This window comes from Ailuropoda melanoleuca, chromosome X (assembly GCF_002007445.2).
Source record: "Ailuropoda melanoleuca isolate Jingjing chromosome X, ASM200744v2, whole genome shotgun sequence".
Lineage (NCBI taxonomy): Eukaryota > Metazoa > Chordata > Mammalia > Carnivora > Ursidae > Ailuropoda > Ailuropoda melanoleuca.
The window spans coordinates 14,919,828-14,939,418 of NC_048238.1; the positions used below are offsets into that span (position 1 = coordinate 14,919,828).

Consider the following 19,591-nt stretch of genomic DNA (forward strand, 5'->3'; position numbering starts at 1 on the left):
TCAAACTTAGCATAGTAAAAATTTCTAGCAATTTACCTTTTGTCTCCTTCTCCTATTTTTAGTTCTTAGCCCAGAAAAGAGTTTTCCCTTCAGAAAATACCATGCCAAAATATCTAACCATGCCATATGCAGTAATCACTTTACCCATCAATATAGAAAAACACAGCAACACAGCTATCAACTCCTAGTTCATCTTTCAGAGGCCAGAGGAATTCCCTGCACTTCATTTTTAATGGCTCAAGTACAGTATGTTCCTATCTGTATGTCTAGGAATAAAATTTCATACACTACAATATAGACTCTACATTAACATTGTCATGGAAAGAATACTATCACACCCAAGTAAGCCCTATCCAGACAGTCCGAGCATGTCAAATGAAAGTTACTTTTGTCTATGTTCACAGTCAAGTAAAAAGAGATGTTTTTAGTATTAATCTCTTAATAATTTTATTATTACAAAAAACATGAATTTTATATAGTAAGAAGTACTAATATAAAAAATTCTTTACAGGAAGAGCTGTGTAAGTAAAACATTTATACATTAATGCAAAATTCAACTACTTTTATTTTGAGGGCTTCATTTTACAACTTGAAACTAATCTACTGCTTTGCTCCTCCCATTCTTCAAGACTATGTATAAATCTGACCTTCGACGGAAAATACCATATCTTCCCTGTAGTGTTTTTATCTACTTTCTATCACTTGCCAAACCAAGAGGAGGGAACAGTCTTCTTTCAGCTGCCAGGGAAAGGGAAGACCACTTAACTGCCACCATCACTTTCCCTGCTTATTTACAGTAATTCATGTACTTACTCCAGTCTCCCTACCTCTTTACCATCACCTACCTCATACTCCACGCTCACTTCTGCTTTCTTCAGTAACTCCAGTGACCCAATTTACACTATTTCTTCTCACACAATCTCCCTGTCATCATCTTTAGGAATTTAAACATCATAATTCTGATGCTTCATCATCCTGACCTCATCACCAAGAGTTCAGCCCCTCCCTAAATGGTTATACCTAGCTATTTCTAGAACTCTTCTATCTCCAAGACAACCACTGTGCCACCTTTCTTTACCTCCAATTTTCTTACCTGTCATCTTTGCTTCATACCAACTGACCATGCTTTTCCTGTTCATTATGAGATCTAGTCACAAACCCTCTCCATTTTCATTCAATCTATTAACTTTATTCTGACTTGACTTTATTCCCTATCCACCTCCTATCCACTTCTACCAATACCCCTCTAACTAGTATCCCTTATTTTATCTCCCCTTGATCTTTGATCATGTCTAGGATGTAGGTTCCCACCTTTGAGGCACACTGTCATTTGCTTTCTCTGGTCTTGAGCTATAGAACAAGGGTCACCAATCTTTTTCTCTAAGGGGCCAGATAGTAAATATTTCAGGCTTTGAAGGCCACATACAGTCTCTATCACACATTCTTCTTTGTTTCTTTGTTTGCTTGGTTTTCTTAAATCTTTTTTGAACATGAAAAACATTCTTAGCTCACAGGCTACATAGGCTGGATGTGGCTGGCCCTCGGGTTGTAGGTTGCCAACTCTTGCTTTGGAACATTAGAATATTATTGATTGCTATAAAATCCACACTAACCTCAATTAGGGATGTCACTGCTGCAACTCACTAATTTCCGAGTATGTTCCACAGCAGAATGTTTTTCCCTGTTAAAGTTTCCATCTCCTTCACACCCTATTCCACTCAGCAAATGACCCTACCTTCTATTTTATGGGAAGATTAAGGGGTATCTTTGGGACTGATCATAACCATTCCATTTCTCCATCTTAAAATGCTTTTATTTTCATTCATTCTCATCTCTTCCTCTTGCATCAAATGATAAGTTTTGTCTCTACTCTTCTAAGTCCAATCAATCCCCTTTACTTATGTCCTAATAACTATCTTCTTTGGTTCCTCTGGAACATTATGGTTTCAATGTCCTACTTTCTCTTCATGGTATTTAATCACTTGATCCCCAACTCCTTGCTCTCTCTTACAACCCTCATAAATCCTTTATTTTGAAGTTAGCTCTCCTAAGTTTCTGGTATACTTTCAAGCCCTTCCATGAATCTCCTTCTATTCACTACCAAATACCAAGAAGAATCACCTATACTTGATACTTCAATTTCCTTATTATTCTGTGTTTCCTTAGCCCCCTGCAATAAGCTTTTCTTCTTCTAAACATATTTTAAAGAAATTCTTCCCCAGGTCAGTAATGACACTTTCCTAGTTACTAAATCCAAATAAATCCTCACTGTCTTGACTAATCTATTCATCTCCACAGTTCTGGTCTCTACCTCTGAATACATGGCATGAAGAAAAGGAAACAGACTGGGCTTTGGACCTGAGTTTAAATTCTTGCGCCAGGCTGGTTTAAGACAGAACCTAGGAGAACAGAAGGACCTCGAAAACTACTTACTGAATGAACAAAAACTATTTTCAACCTGCAAGCCAATGTTATTCCTCTAAAACCAGTATATTCTATATATAATACATAATTAAGTTGTAATGAATAAAACAGTAACTTTGTGGAACATGGCAAATGTAATGATATCATTATTTGATCTGAGAATTTTGGTGTTTTAAAATTTAAAATTTGGCATTTGAAATTAATAAATCTTGGGACACAAATACCTGAGCTACAGCTTCAAATATTCCCCTAAAATGTAATGGTCTATTACAATAAGAGCTCCTTCATTTGTGGTATATACACATGTATGAGCAAAATAAGAAAAAAGCATTATAAAAAATTTTATGTATGAAAAGAAATTTTCACTTTAGAAAGCAAGCTTTTCAAAGGCAAATACTCAGTTTCATTTACTGCCATATCCCCAGCACCTAGAACAAAATACTTTTTCAACTGTTTTAACTAAAGAGGAAAGAGCCAATATATTAGCCATCAAAATTAAACTATATACATTATACATGTATTCATTACCTCCAAAAAGCAATCATATAACATATACACCATGCTCAAACTCTATTAAGTATTAATTAAATTATTTCCAATACAAAATAAATTGTTTAAATGATAAGGTTCAAATTATATATAGCACTATAACCATGTGTTCATAGTGGCCACAAAATGAGTAAAAATCTTTTTGAAGAATGTATGTGAAATATATAGAAGGATATACTAACCATCTTTAATAAAATTTTCATGTGAATACCTAACACAAACCTACCTGGTTCTTCAGGTAGAACAAAGAATGCTCAGCTAAGAAAAATATCCAGGAGATGAGAAGTTAGTGAATTGTGGAAATGCAAAAGAAATTAATAAATCTTGGGAAATGATCAGAAGGCAGTAAATAAAGTCAAGAGGAGGCCTGGAAGCCTGGAACAGGGGGAACTGAAGAAATGAAATAGATGCCAATATTTATTGGCTACACATTACATGCTAGGCGCTTAATATATCTGCTATCCCATGTAATCCACTCAAACTTCCTATGAGGTAGGTATCGTTTCCCCGCTTTCTTCATGAGGAGACTTAGGCTCTGTGAGGTTAGATAATTTAGTGACATCACCCATTTGGCTAAGAGAGTTTGGTCTCCTTAAGTGCATGCTTTTTCTAATATGCTGCCTTGCTTTCTGTCCTCTAGCAAAAAAGGCTATTAAATTCACTCCCCTGAGTCACAGTACGTACACGTTTACAAAAAGGGGGAGGGGGGACAAAAGACAACCTTGTGAATTCCTATGTGATATTTCACTAGAGAGTCCATAGGTACTCTCTGACAGAGGGAGTCTTCGGTTTTTAAAAAACCAGATGTAGAGGCATCCTTACAAAGAGAAAACATTAACAAGTACAGACAAAAACATGCTGGTAAAACTTTTCATGCCTAGGGATTTAACCTTATTTAATATTTATTTCCAAATACTACTCATTAAATATACATTTCTGCTGACACACGAAGATGCTTTATTATTGAAAGACAGCGCTTGCCTTCTCTGAATTGTGAAAAGACAGCTGCACATACAATTGCCACAGAAAAGGAAATACACTTAGAAATGAACACCAACTTCCTATTTCCAGCTACTGTTACACATGTGCTGGCTTAGCTTACACATAAGGCTGACTTGAACCTAAACAAAAATGGATCAGAGGTATAAATGAATATGTATCTTGCTTTTGATCTAAAAGACTTAAGAGGTATGGTTGCTTAGTATTCTCCAGATTTTCCATCCACCATTTACTCAATACTTAGTGTGTACTTTTTAGCAGCCTAAGCAATTTAGGAAATCCAGAAGAAATAAATATGGTCCCAGTCATGTAGTTCATGTCTCCCATGAATATATCTGTGGATCCATAAAATTCCTATTTCCTTAAGTAGATAGATGATATATGATTTCCTTCTCCTCAAATACACTGAATGCTGTATACGTAGCCATATGACAAGAGCAGAAATTACTATAGGGGCGCCTGGGTGGCACAGTGGTTAAGCGTCTGCCTTCAGCTCAGGGCGTGATCCCGGCGTTATGGGATCGAGCCCCACATCAGGCTCATCCGCTATGAGCCTGCTTCTTCCTCTCCCACTCCCCCTGGCTTGTGTTCCCTCTCTCGCTGGCTGTCTCTATCTCTGTCGAATAAATAAATAAAATCTTAAAAAAAAAAAAAGAAATTACTATAAAAACAGATTCCTTGAATTTGTGGCAAGAAATAAACAAAATCAAATTCTGAATAGCCAAAAACAGAAAAGTAAGAATGGCCTGGAGAAATCAAAACTCGTAAAAAAGAAAAATCTATCATTGTAAACATTTGACTTTGGAAACTTTTTCAGGTTTAGAAATTCTTTGCAAGTCATCTTCCCTGTTCTTAAAACTGCGTGTACAATTAAACTATCATTTATACTAAAATGTTTCAAACTGCTAACTACAAACCCAAAGAAATAATATAAACCTCAACAGTGAAAAATACAGAGATATCAATAGAGATGGTTACACTTACACTATCACTATCCAACCTTGAGGCCCGGTATTCACAAAAGCTCAGCTGAAGTGCCCAATACCTCTATCTGGAATTTTGCTGCCTGACTCATTGAGCTCACAATGCCACAGACTGACTGGTCATCGGCCGCAGTAAGAGCAAGGGGGAGGTAAAGTCAGGTGTAAACCCCCTGATCTTCCTTCATTCACTCCTGCTGCCATCGCAGGCCATCACACTGGCTTCCTTGACTGGTGTTTCGGATTCTGTCCCATTTTTTCTCTCTTCTCTCCCAACCTGAACCAGAGGAGCCACCCATCCCATCCCAGAAGCCCAACCTTGCTTCAGAAACTCAATGTTCACAACAACCAGAGTCTGCTTTTCCTCTGAAATTAGGCTTCTGAATCTCCAAGGACTCTTCTTGTCACATGAGAGTTACTTTCCCTTTCCATAAGCATACTGAGAGTCTTAATTTTTTTCAAACATTTAACATCAAATGGGTTTTTTGTTTGTTTTTTTTAAGATCTTATTCATTTATTTCAGAAAGAAAGAGAGGACATGAGTAGCGAGAGGGGCAGAGGGGGAGGGAGAGGGAATGGGAAAGAGTCCCAAGCAGACTCCATGCCAAACTCGGGGCCCGACACGGGGCTTGATTCCATAGTCCCAATATCATGACCTGAGCAGAAACCAAGAGTCTGATGCTTAACCAACTGAACCACCCAGATGTCCCTGAGAGTCTTTTAAATGCATGTTTATTTCCTTATTTTTAGCAATAAAAAACATCATTTTAGAAAACCTCAATTATGCTAAGAAAAACTCTTAAAGGGGGGCGCCTGGGTGGCTCAGTCGTTAAGCGTCTGCCTCGGCTCAGGGCGTGATCCCAGGTCCTGGGATCGAGCCCCACATCGGGCTCCTCCGCTGGGAGCCTGCTTCTTCCTCTCCCATTCCCCCTGCTTGTGTTCCCTCTCTCGCTGGCTGTCTCTCTCTGTCAAATAAATAAAAATAAAATCTTTAAAAAAAAAAAAGAAAAGAAAAACTCTTAAAGGAAACCACAGGAGGTAGTTACTACTGGAAAGGAAAACAAGGAAACATGTTCCTGACACCACAGAAGACATTTGGAAGCCAGAAGCCAGCTGAGGACTATGAATCTTCTCAGAAGAAGCAGAGTAAAGATCAGATGGACATGGGACTCTGGTACCAACTACTAATTATACATATTCCTTTCTCTGCTTCTCATTATCTAGGGCAGGGACACTGCTTCTAGATTAATTACGTTCAAATCCAGATTTACCACATAATAACTATGAGAACTTAGGCAAATTATTTAAATTCAGCGTGTATCACATGGTAAATACGTTCAATAAATGTTAACTGTTAAGTAGCAGCAGCAGCATCACCACCAACACCAGCCCTGTCTCTATTCTCACTCGCCCTTCCCAGGCCCTGCGGGTGCTCCTGGCCCTCTTCTATCAATGGATAGGGTATGGGGAAACCTCGTTGTCAACGCCTAACAAATGCAAGAAAAAAGTTTCCTCCGAAGAAGGAACTCCTATTTACCTACATTCTCTCTAGCTAATACCTTCACTCCTTCCTTTCACGACCAAATTTCTTGAAAGACTAGCCCACGTTCACTATTAATGCCATTTTCTTTTTTTTCAACCCTCTGCAATTACACTTCCAGACAACTCTTTTTAGGGAACCTCTGGGTGCTAAGGTCATCCAAAACTTCCTAATAGCACTAAACACTTTTGATGTCTTCTTTTTTAAATTCTCTATTAGATCTCACACAGCCACTCTCTCCTGGTCTTCCTTCTGCTTGTCAATTTCCCTGTGGTGTTCCCCAGGATTAGCCATCTTCTCCCTACCCCCACCGCAGTTTTGAGTGCTTTAAGTTTACTCTCTTGATTTCAGCTACTGCCTATATACAATAATGACTGCCAAACTTCTTGCTCTTATGTTCTCCTGCCCACTTAAGCATTCGTAAGCCACCCCCGACCCAAGATAAGCTTCTCTCAAGTTCCAGAGCTGTGCTTTCAATAGCCAACATTAATAGATAATCTAAATAGGCATCTCTTGGGGTGCCTGGGGGGCTCAGCTGGTTAAGCATCTGACTCTTGGTTTCAGCTCAGATCATGATCTCACGGGTCCTGGAACTGAGCCCTGCATTGAACTCCGTGCTCAGTGGGAAGTCTGCTTCACGATTCTTTCCCTCTGCCCCTCCCCGAACTCATGGGCACATGTTCTCCTTCTCTCAAATATATAAATAAATCTTTAAATAGGCATCTCTCACTTAACATGTCCAAAACCAGTATTCATCATGCTTATCCTATCTGCTCTATCTTGAACATTACCTTTTACACTCAATTATCAAATGTCAGAAATCTTGAAAACATCTTTGTACTCTTCCTCCATCCACATGTCTAACCAAGCCTACCTAAGTATTTCCTAGCTGTATTCTTCTTTATGCCCATGAAATGACTTGGTTCAGATTCTTGTGACTTCTCACGTAAGCTATAACACTAGCCTCTAAAGGCATTCCTGGAGGCCCTTTCCAATCCATACTCGATAGCACATAATCATGATCTTTCTAAAATACAAACTGTATGTGGGGCACCTGGCTGGCTCAGTCTGAAGAGCATGCAACTCTTGATCTCAGAGTTGTGAGTTTGAGCCCATGTGGGGCATAGAGATTACTTAAATAAATAAAAAACTTAAAAAAACAAATAAAATCCAAACTGTATGTCACTTTTCCACTTAAAAATCTGCAGGGATGCCTAGGTAGCTCAGTCAGTTAAGCAACCAACTCTTCGTTTTGGCTCAGGTCATGATCTCATGAGTTATGAGACTGAGCCCCTTGTCAGGCTTCACGCTCAGTAGGGAGTCTGCTTGAAATTTCTCTCACTCTGCCCCTCCTCCCACTTGCACATGGTCTCTCTTTCTCTCTCTCTCTCAAATAAATTTATCTTCAGTGATGCCACATTATCCATATGCTAAAATCTAAACTCCTTGGCCTGGTGTCCAAGGCCCCCTACATATCTTGACAGCCTCATCTCCCCTATTCTCCAACTATCATTACAGATTCAGCCATAATCATCTGTTTCAGGTCCCCAAATAGTCTGACCCTTACTGCCTTTGCACAAGTTGATCCAAGAAAGGCCGTCCCTCTGTTGTCAATGGCTTACCTACTATACATTTGAAACTCTGCTCAATGATCAGCACTACAAACTTCTAGCACTAAACTCCCAAGCACACCATAGGACCTAATGCTCATAAACTGCACATACTGCATGTATCTCTGGCAGCACGGATATTACAGCATCTTATCTTTACTTACATATCTCTCTGTCCCACCACACTGTGAATTCCTTTAGGGGAAGGAACTATGTAAGTTCGAATCATTATTATACCTCCAATATCTGGTCTAAGGCCTCCCACATAACGGGCATCCAATAAATGTTTGTTAAATGAATAAATGTTTAATATCCAAGTGTTGTCTCTGGTCGTATATTCCAATAGAAATAATGCAGGTAGTTTATGCATCAAATAGACCACTATGGCTAGATCACATTTTACAATTTTCTCAGAAAAATATGCTTCACCTCAACAAAGTAGGTTATAGAGAGAACATACCTCAACCTAATAAAAGCCATATATGAAAACCCACAGCTAACATACACAATGGTGAAAAACTGAGAGCTTTTCCCCTAAGGTCAGGAATAAGACAAGGATGTCCACTCTTACCACTTTTATTCAACATAGTACTGGTAGTCCTAGCCACAGCTATCAGACAACAAAAAATAAATAAATAAAAGGCACCCAAATTGGTAAGGAAGTAGAAAAACTTTCACTATTTGCATATGACATGATAGTATATATAAAAACCCTAGAGATTCCACCAAAAAACTACTAGAACTGACAAATGAATGTAGTACGGTCACAGAATACACAATCAATGTACAGAAATCCATTGCATTTCTATACATTAAAAATGAAGTAGCAAAAGAGAAATTAAGAAAACAATCCCATTTACAATTACACCAAAAATAATAAATTCCTAGGAATAAACTTAACCAAAGAGGTGAAAAACCTGTACTCTGGAAACTATAACAAATATTGTTAAAATATCCATACTAACCAAAGCAATCCACAGATTTAGTGCAATTCCCCTATCAAAATACCAACAGCATTTTCCACAAAACTAGGCAAAATAATCTTAAAATTTGTATGGAACCACAAAAGACCCCAAACAGCCAAAACAATTTTAAACAAGAACAGAACTAACTGGAGGTATCACAACCACAGATTTCAAGATATACTACAAAGCTGTAGCAATCAAAATAGTATGGTACTGGCAAAAAAATAAACACATAAATCAATGGAACAGAATAGAGAGCCCAGAAATAAATCCACAATTATGTGGTCAATTAATCTTAAGCAAAGGACACAAGAATATGCAATGGGAAAAAGACAGTCTCTTCTACAAATGGTGCTGGGAAAACTGGACAGCTACACGCAAAAAAAAAAGAAAGAAAGAAACTAGACCACTTTCTTATATGGTACACAAAAATAAACTCAAAATGGGTTACAGATCTAAATCTGACATCTAAAACCATAAAAATCCCAGAGGAGAGCACAGGCAGTAATTTCTCTGATACTGGCCATAGCAAGTTATTCTAGATTTGTCTCATGAGGCAAGGAAAACAAAAGGAACAATAAACTATTAAGATTACATCAAAATAAAAAGCTTCTGCACAGCAAAAGAAACAATCAACAAAATGAAAAGGCAACTGAATGGGAGAAGGTATATGTAAATGACATATCAGATAAAGGGTCAGTATCCAAAATATATAAAGAACTTACACAACACCCCCCAAAACACAAATAATCCAATTAAAAAATGAGCAAAAGATATGAACAGGCATTTCTCCAAAGAAGACATACAGATGGCCAACAGACACATGAAAAGATGCTTACCATCACTCACTATCAGGGAAATGCAAATCAAAACCACAATGAGATATCACCACACACCTGTCAGATGGCTAAATACAAAAACACAAGAGACAACAAGTGTTGGTGAGGATATGGAGAAAAAGGAACCGCTATGCACTGTTGGTAGGAATGCAAGCTGGTGCAGCCACTCTGGAAGACAGTATGGAGGTTCCTCAAAAAATTAAAAATAGAATTACCATAGGATCTAGTAATTCCACTATTGGGCATTTATCCAAAAAATACAAAAAGACTAATTTAAAAAGATAAATGCACCCCTATGTTTATTGCAGCATTATTTACAATAGCCAAATTATAGAACCAACTCAAGGGTCCCCTGATAGATGAATGGATAAAGATGATGTGATACACACACACACACGCACACACACACACACACGATGGAATATTAGCCATAAAAAGAAAGAGATAGTGCCATCTGCAACAACATGGATGGATCTAGAAAGTATAAGGCCAAGTGAAATAAGTCAGTCAGAAAAAGACAAATACCATATGATTGCATACATGTGGAACTTAAGAAAAGAAACAACAAACAAAAAAGAGACAAACCAAAATACAGACTCTTAACTATAGAGAACAAACTGATGGTTACCAGAGAGGAGATGGGTGGGGGGATGGGTGAAATAGGTAAAGGGGATTAAGAGTTCATTTATAGTGGTGAGCACTGATAATGTACAGAATTGTTGAATCACTATATTGTACACCTGAAACTAATATAACATGGTATAAAAAAAAAGCTTCAAATACTAATCAACCAACATAAAAATCAACTTCTAGAATACACTCTATTCAAAAACAAAGGAAGGACTACAAATCAAAATCACAATTTGGGGGTGCCTGGGTGGCTCAGTCAGTTAAGCATCTGCTTTCGGCTCAGGTCATGATCCCAGGGTCCTGGGATCAAGCCCCGCACTGGGCACCCTGCTCAGTGGGGAGTCTTCTTCTCCTCTCCCCCTCCCTCTGCCACCTTGGGCTCTTTCTCACACTCTCACTCTCTCTCTCGCAAATAAATAAATAAAATCCTAAAAAAAATATCACAATTTGGTACCACTTTATACCCACTAAGATGCCTATTAAAAAGGAAAATAATAAGTGTTGGCAGAGATATGGAGAAACTGTAAACCCCATACATTGCTGGTGGGAATATAAAGTGGTGCAGCTTCTGGGATACAGTTTTGTGGTACCAGAAAAAGTTAAACATAGAATTAACATACGAACCAGCAAATCCATTCCTAGGTATACGCCCCAAATAAATGAAAACAGGGACTCTAAAAAGTACATGTACAGGGATGTTCACAGCAGTATTAATCAAGAAGCCAAAAGATGAAAACAGCCCAAATGTACATCAACGAATAAATGGATAAACAAATGTGTCATACATGCATACAATGGAATATTTTTCACCCATAAAAGAGAGCGCGGTATTAATACCTGAAATGGCATGAATGAACCTTGAAAACATTATACTAAGTGAAAGATCCCAGACACAAAATTACATACTGTATGATTCAATTTACAGGAAATATCTAGAACAGGTAAATCTATAAAACAGAATACAGATTAGTCGTTACCAGGGGCAACAGGGAAGAGAGAACAGGAAGCAACTACTTAGTGGGTACAGGGTTTCCTTTTGGGTGATGAAAATGTTTTGTAATTAGATAAAGGTTGTAGCTGTACAACATTATGCATATACTAAGTGACACTAAATTATGCATTTTAAAATTGGTAATTTTATGTTATGTGAATTTCTTTTTTTTAAGTTTTTATTTATTTATTTGACAGAGAGAGAGAGAGCACAAGCAGGGGGGAGCAGCAGAGGGAGAGGGAGAAGCAGGCTCCCAGCTAGCAGGGAGCCCAATGTGGGGCTCTATCCCAGGACCCTGAGATCATGACCTGAGCTGAAGGCAGATGCTTAACCGACTGAGCCACCCAGGCACCCGTTATGTGAATTTCACCTCATTTGAAAAAACAACACTGGGGGGGAAAAGGAAATGTGTATACTTCAAATGGGCCAGAGACTTTGCATACATAATTAAAATTTGTGTTTATAATTTTGTAAAGCAAATATTATCTCCACTTTTACATATAAAGAAATAGAGGCACAGTGCAATAAGTAACATCTAACCCAGGATCACACATGTAGTCTAGAGGTGGTAGAAACTGGATTCAAGGGATGCCTGGGTGGCTCAGTCGGTTAAGCGTCTGCCTTCAACTCAGGTCATGATTCCAGGGTCCTGGGAGCGAGTCTGCATTGGGTTCCTTGCTCAGCGGGAAGCCTGCTTCTCCCTCTGCCTGCCATTTCCCCCTGCTTGTGCTTTCTCTCTCTCTCCCTCTCTCTCTTTCTCTGGCAAATAAATAAGAGGGGGGGGGAGCACAAGCCAGGGGAGAGGCAGAGGGAGAGGGAGAAGCAGACTCCCTGCTGAGCAGGGAGCCCAACACAGGACTCAATCCCAGGACCCTGGGATCATGCATGACCTGTGCCAAAGGCAGACACTTAACTGACTGAGCCACCCAGGCACCCTAAGTAAATAAAATCTTAAAAAAATAAAAATAAAGAAAAAATAAAGAAATGGGATTCAAATTCAGGAGTGTCTCACCCAAAAGCCCGTGCTCTTTGCAGAAACTGAGTACTATTTTTAATTAGTGAGGGGAAATAATGAAAAGATATGTCTTTCAATTAAAATATTTTCTTCTATAAACTTAGCAAAACAAAATGCAGAATTAAATAGTTGGTTAAACATTTTTTCAGGTTCAAATTTGAGGGAACGTATGTGTAAACCTCAAATAAAAATATCTAAAGTAGTACTAAAAACAAATTATCAACATGCCCTTAATAATCCAATGTTTAGGGGCTTTCCTTTTTTTCAATTCTCTTGGCTAAATAAACCCTTAGGGGAAAAAATTGCATCAAATATTGGAGGAGTATCTTCTTTACTCTAAATTTTCTTGTGAATTTTCTCAAAATCAAACATTTATAATCTGAGCATATTTTATGTCTATTAATTACCAGAATAACAGAGTAAGAATACTTAAGTAAATGGGACCAAACCAATACAATTCTGTATACACAGAACAGGATACAACATATGCTTCTGAAGACATCCTCAGCTGGTCTCAATGACTATTGGCAATTAATTAACATTTCCAATTTTTTAATTGAAATATTCTGAGGTTTATATACTGAAATATTGGCAGATGGCAAGAATACAAGCAATTTTTATATTTTACTCTTACCACTTACCTTTGTTTCCTAAATGTAGAACAATACCAATTTTGTCATTAAAAATACAAAATGACCCAACAAAGATAAACCTAGACACTTTTTTGAATAACAGAACAAGTCATGTCCCTAAAGAAAACAATTATGCAACATAAGCATTATAATATTTTATTCTGATAAAAAGCCATACAACTTGTAGAGGCATACATGAATCCACTAAAAATAACAGTAGAGATACCCATGTAGGTTCACTGCATACTGGTAGTGATCTTTAGAATCTGCACCTGTCTCCAGCAGTTTCAGAATTAAAGAGTAGATCCCCTCAGTAGCACAGGCTGACTCAGCAGAATATAACTGTAAAAGCATCTCTATTGCCCAAGCAGTTCACTAGCTGAGACACATGGTCTGTACTTCCATTCATAGTAGCAGGGGTACTCTTGGCCTTGGTCAGACACCTCCCACAGGTATCTGCTTATCACTCTTCTTTTATCATTACTTAAAGACCTCTAAGATACTTTTTCACTTTTCTCACTTTCCTACTGTGCCCAAAACAAGTATAAAAGTTCCTTTTGAGGCCCTCTCCACCACTTCATTTCAAAAGTTTATTTATTTTACAACTAATCATTACATGGGAAAAGGATGGCAAACACTGGAAAAGTTACAAAGGAAAACAAGGTCTCTAATTTTTAGTGGTAGCTGCCCCCAGTTTTTATGGAAATGGCACCCGTCTTTTCATATTTTAACCCTTGCTGGACCTATTCTAACTTGAATGTTCTGCCCATTTCCTTGCTCATTTACCAAAAAGAGGTGGTTTAGTTGGCATGGTTGGCGTCCAATAGTATGAACAAGCCCAGCCCTGTTGCCTTGGCTCCTCCATTGTCCTTTCTGAGTTTTGTTGATGACCCAAGTAGGTTTCCCTCTCAAAACCAAAGCCACAATTTTACAGTATTAAAAATGCTCTAAACATACAATAAAAGGTAATTCCCACATATAAAAAATAAATAAACCATTCACTCACAAAAGTAGAGATCTCATTTAAAAGAGCTGGTTTTGGGGGTCTGACAGAGCATCCCCATTTGGGAAATGCTGCTATGTCTTTTGTAGGAGCTTTTAAAAAATTACGTCTGGATAATTAAACCAAAACCAATATACTGAAAGGCTTTGTAGATTTGATTTGCTCTCGTCTCCCCCATTTCAAGACAGGGCTTGGAGATCTAAGATAATCAGATTCAAGAAGAGAGAAGAAACTCTTGATACACCTTATAAAATATACCTTAACCTGCACAGAATATTTGATCTTAAGATTATTGAAAACTTATAAAAATGCTACTGGGAAAAATATCCCAAATGCAATTAAAAGGTTAAAGGATAGCTCGCTAACTTAAACAAAACACAAAAGTCCAAAGTTATTTATCTCCATACCTAATGACACTGCCTTTTTTCTTGGCATACATGCTAAATTAAAATAAAATCTAATTTAGTGGAATTTATAAGGTTTTCCTAACCTGTTATATAATTATAGAAGTATTCAGCCTAGAAAGGAAATCAAAAAAGGCAAGAAGCAGCTAGAAATCACAATTAAAATTTAGAAGGGTTTTAAGAGTGTTCTTTTAACAATACTTGCTGATCAGAGATGCTTTGTAAACTACTCCCTTCATCTTCATGGGGGGGGTGCTTCCCATGAAGACCATTATATTTCACAGTCGCTACTCCTATCTGCTCACTTCAAAAGAAACCAAGATTTTGGTCACAATGACATTAAAGAAGATGACGATTTCCAAAACCTTTAATATTTTCAGAAGAAAGTTCACATGAAAAGAAGCAACTTCACTTGTTATAGGCCAATTCATAACTCATCTAACAATTCGGAGCTTTTAAAAGCCATTTAATTTTTAAATCATAGTATCTTTTTTCTTACCGAATGACTTCTCTAGAGTGACTTTCATTACGCTGTTAAAAAAAATCATAGCAGTCACTGCTATAATTTCCACAAAACATATTAAATGTACTGACACAATATTTAATTAGTAAAATGTTATCTGCATTGCTGTATCATAAAAATACTTCTAATAAGTCTCATATAACACTAATGAAAAATCATGTCATATTCCTCAAGGCTATAGAAAAATATTTGATAATGCTCTTCATCACAAACTGGAGATTTAAATCATCAAGCTTGACTTAAAACAGGGTTGTTCCTTTTTATTTTAAACCATTTTTATGCTAGAAATAACCAAAGACTAACTTTTCTCTTGTACCATATAACAGTTTTTAGAAATGACTGATCAAATAACAGTACGAACAATTTCAATAATTAATATTTAGAAAAAAGAATTTTTTGAGATAACAGAAATGACTGGGATATTTAGTATACAAAAGCTAACAAAGCAGACAATGAATTTCTTTAACCATACTTCAACTACAATATAAAGAAACTTTTGAGGTAATTCTTACCTTTAGAAATATTCCAGAGAAACAAGTTGTTGCCAGGTTTACCATTAAGGTGACTTAGGTTCCACTTGATAGCCTTTCTCCTTTACCAGAAATAAAACTGCCTTTCTGGAGAAAGCGAGTTAACAACAAAGCCCATGTTGCCAGAGCAAGCCTGGATTTCTAGCAAATGGGGATGAAGCTATTTGCATTTGTTGGTTTAAGGGGAGGAGGCGTGGGAGGAGGGACTAAGAAGACTGTTAAAGTAATTCACAAACTGTCTGTGGGCTGTATGGACAGTGATCATCAGTCACCTACTCAAACTTCCTTCACTCCTGCCTTCAGAGAAGAACCAAAGGCTACCCTGGGTCAGAGAATCTGGAAAGAAAGAAGACATGCAAAATCTAACTGCTAACCCATTGCATCTGTAGACAAAGTTATCCCTGTTGGACCACATGTCCTAAAAACCAAGACATTTCAAAAGTCTCAAGAGAACTTGTTAAAATATATCACAGAACAGAAACAAGAAAGAAGCTCCAAGCTCTGCTGCAATTATTGCAGTATTTAGCTGAAATACTCAAAACAGAGAAAGGACATTTGTTGGGTTTTTTTTTTCCCAAGATACTTCTTTGCATCACAATAGCCATCTCATTTGCACAAGCAAAACATTTGTTCCAAGCCATTAGTACGAAAAAGAAAATATCAGCTGTTTTAAATTTCATGGCTTTTGAGTGAATAATTTAGGTTGATAGCATTTCTATTTCATTTATACCAAACAAGAAGAATACTAAATAAACTATATTAGTCTGTATTTTACTATAAGCTACATTAAGGGCAAAAATCTAAACAAATACATAAGTGTTCATTTCAGAAGCTTTCTAGTGGGACTGACACACCTTGAACTTTTTACAGCCTTAATTATATGTATCTCTGTTACTTTTGACCCACTATAACGTGAAGGAAAAATGATGCTTTATGTGGTTTTTACTAAACATACACAGTCCTATAAAAAGAGGAAAAAAGTTGGCAAAGATACATCCTAAAAACTATAAAATCTTAATTTTAAGACTTAAAGAAAGGTGAAGCCCAAGTTATAGAAACCACATACAACTCTATGCACATCTGCACAAAAAGCAAAAGCAGCCATAATTTGTTTTGTTTCCTAAAAAAATGAGAATGAGGTGGGGGTGGGGAGTAGAGCACTTGTTTGCTCAATGGAAGCTTCGAAATGCTTCTCAAAAGACTAACTGAAACGGTTCAATAGGAAAATGCTACATAGGAAGGGCTTTACAAAAAAAGACCACCATATAAAATGACTAGTTACATTTTTTAAAAAGATCAAAAGTTTAGATTTTAAAACCCACACCCTTAAAATTTTAATCAAAAAACCCCTAAACCATATATATACACCACACACACACACACACACCACAAAATAAACCAGCATTCAAAGCAGCAGCTAACAGTGCCCAAGATAATCACATTTAAAATCTTTTCAAAACATTTTAATAAGAAGAAAGTTCCTATTCATATATTTTATGTCTGAATTACCAACAAAGAAAATCTAATATGCCAGTTCTATCAAATATCATCAAGAGTGTTTTACAAAGTTGTGAAAGAAATGCCACTAGAAATTAAACGCCAAATTAATACCAAAGAAATTAAAGCTTTTTGTGTGAGATTTGGGGGGCAGGAAACCCAATAGTTGAAGGATTTTATCAAGAAAAGAGTTAAGATAGTTACCGATAGGCTATAGTACCACTAGACAGGAATGCATCCTGATTCTAGGTTTTCCCCTCCTCCACAGTTCCCTTTGGACCAGAGGAATTCCTCTAAACCCTTGGGATCCTGCAACTTTATACTCAAAGCATCTGGAAGCTTGCTGCCCTCCTTCCTGGTCTGAATGGTCACAGTTGCTTAAAGAATTAGGCTACAAGATGATACTTCACACCAGTGTAGGTCATTAATTTATAATCAATGATGCATAAATCTGAAGCTAAATTAAATAAAACTAATTCATTGATGTTTTAGAAATTATGTAAGTTCAAAGTTTAATTTACATAGTTAACTTTAAAAGTATTTAAGTAACTCTAAAGCCAGGCAGAATGGTTTACAACGTGGCAATTTATAAAAATAAAAAAAATAAAAAATAAAAAACCTTTGAATATCCCACAATATGAGGAAAAAGTTAATATTAGGGGAAATTTTTATAAGAATCCTCTCTTCTGTGGGTGCCTGGGCGGCTCGGTCATTAAGCTTCTGCCTCTGGCTCAGGTCATGATTCCTAGGTTCTGGGATGGAGCCCCACAGGCAGCCCGCAGGGAGCTGGCTTCTCCCTCTCCCTCTGCCAGCTCCCACCCTCCCCCACCCCTGCACACTCTCTCTCTCAAATAAAAAAATAAAATCTTAAAAAAAAAAAAGAATCCTCTGCTTCTGAGTATTTCCAATTTAATTTTTCTCGACTAGAAACCTACATTTATTGTGATTATAAATAAAATTAAAGAAATAAAATAGTAACCTATTTGTTTAGAAGCTTTCTCAAATAAAGGAAAAATTTAAATATTAAATTTAAAAAATCACACATTGCCTTTAAAATAATGGTAGTTCCAGTTCTGATTCTAAATGGCTGGATTCCAGGTCTTGCTCTTTCATGTATTAAATATGTGGGCTTTAATAAGATGACTGGCTATAAAAACTAAAACTGTATGTGCCAGACACAAAAGAAGGGCAATATGAGAATAAATCAATAGCTTAAACAACATTCTTAAATTTCTATCATTTTTTCAGGGAAAACGAAGATATAAATACAAAGGAGGTAGGGAACAAGTTGAAACAGAAAACAACAAGATCAGATAAATTCTTCAAGAAGAAAAAATCTACAATGGGCCTTGTTTTAGTTTACTTGACTCAGCCTTCTTTAAGTTGTCAAGGACACAGCAGCACACGTACTTCTTTCTCTTTCTCACCAGATACCCTGTACAGGTCTCCAGAATAAATCTGATGAGCGGTGACAGCACCAACAAGAGGTGAAGGGCTTTGAAAGATTACAGGGTCATAACAAAGGCCAAGAAAGGAAAACCTAAATAAACAAGAGGAAAAAAGCCATATAGCTTGCTGAATTTTCTACCCAAGGTAAGTTTCCCAGTGGATTTTGCTACCAATGATAAGCATGTAAAGAACTTGGCTGTTTCTGATTATAGAAGTGTTAACACAGGGAGAAAAAAAATTTGTTACTCTAAGTTTTAAAGTATATTAAACTTTACTACTATTCTTGAAAAAAAAGCCAGTAAAGCTTAAATAAGTAGTTTTTTTAATGTAAAGTCAAATCAAGTGGCATTCATGGATGCCTCACTACATTTCATTAAGAAACTATGCAAGCGAATTATCTTTAGTCATTAAGTATTGAAAAAGCTTTAACTGTTATATCCTTAAAAAATGTTGGAAAAAAGTTATATAAAAGTTGAAAACCAAACATTTCCAATGTGTTTAAGAAATATTCAAAATGAACAAAAATAATACAGATTTTTAAAAATTTATGAAATTCAATTAATTAAATATTATTTGTGTACCTTTTGAAATTATTTAGCTAAGACCCTTATTTTAGACCCTTAAATTATTTAATATTCAAGTCAATAAAATTAGTATTTCTGCACATTTTTTAAAGACCATAAATAACATTAAAAAGCAAATGACTGAGAAAAAAGGTTTTACTTTTATGACATCACACACCATACACAAAAATAAACCCAAAATGGATTAAGGACCTAAATGTGAGACCTGGAACCAAAAAAAACCCAGAGGAGAGCACAGGCAGTAACTTCTCTGGCACGAGCTTTGGCAACACCTTTTAGATATGTCTCATCAGGCAAGGGAAATAAAAGCAAAAAACCTATTGGGACTACATCAAAATAAAAAGCTTCTGCATAGCAAAGGAAACAATCAACAAAACTAAAAGAAGAAGGTATTTGCAAATGACATATCCAATATAGGGTTAGTATC

The 19,591-nt window shown here is 36.7% G+C and overlaps 1 protein-coding gene across 5 annotated transcripts in view; it reads right to left on the reverse strand.

Moving 5' to 3' along the window:
* Nucleotides 1-19,591, reverse strand: part of SCML2 (Scm polycomb group protein like 2) — a 91,904-nt gene that overhangs the window by 23,791 nt on the left and 48,522 nt on the right. The gene's annotated exons all lie outside the window — the stretch shown is intronic.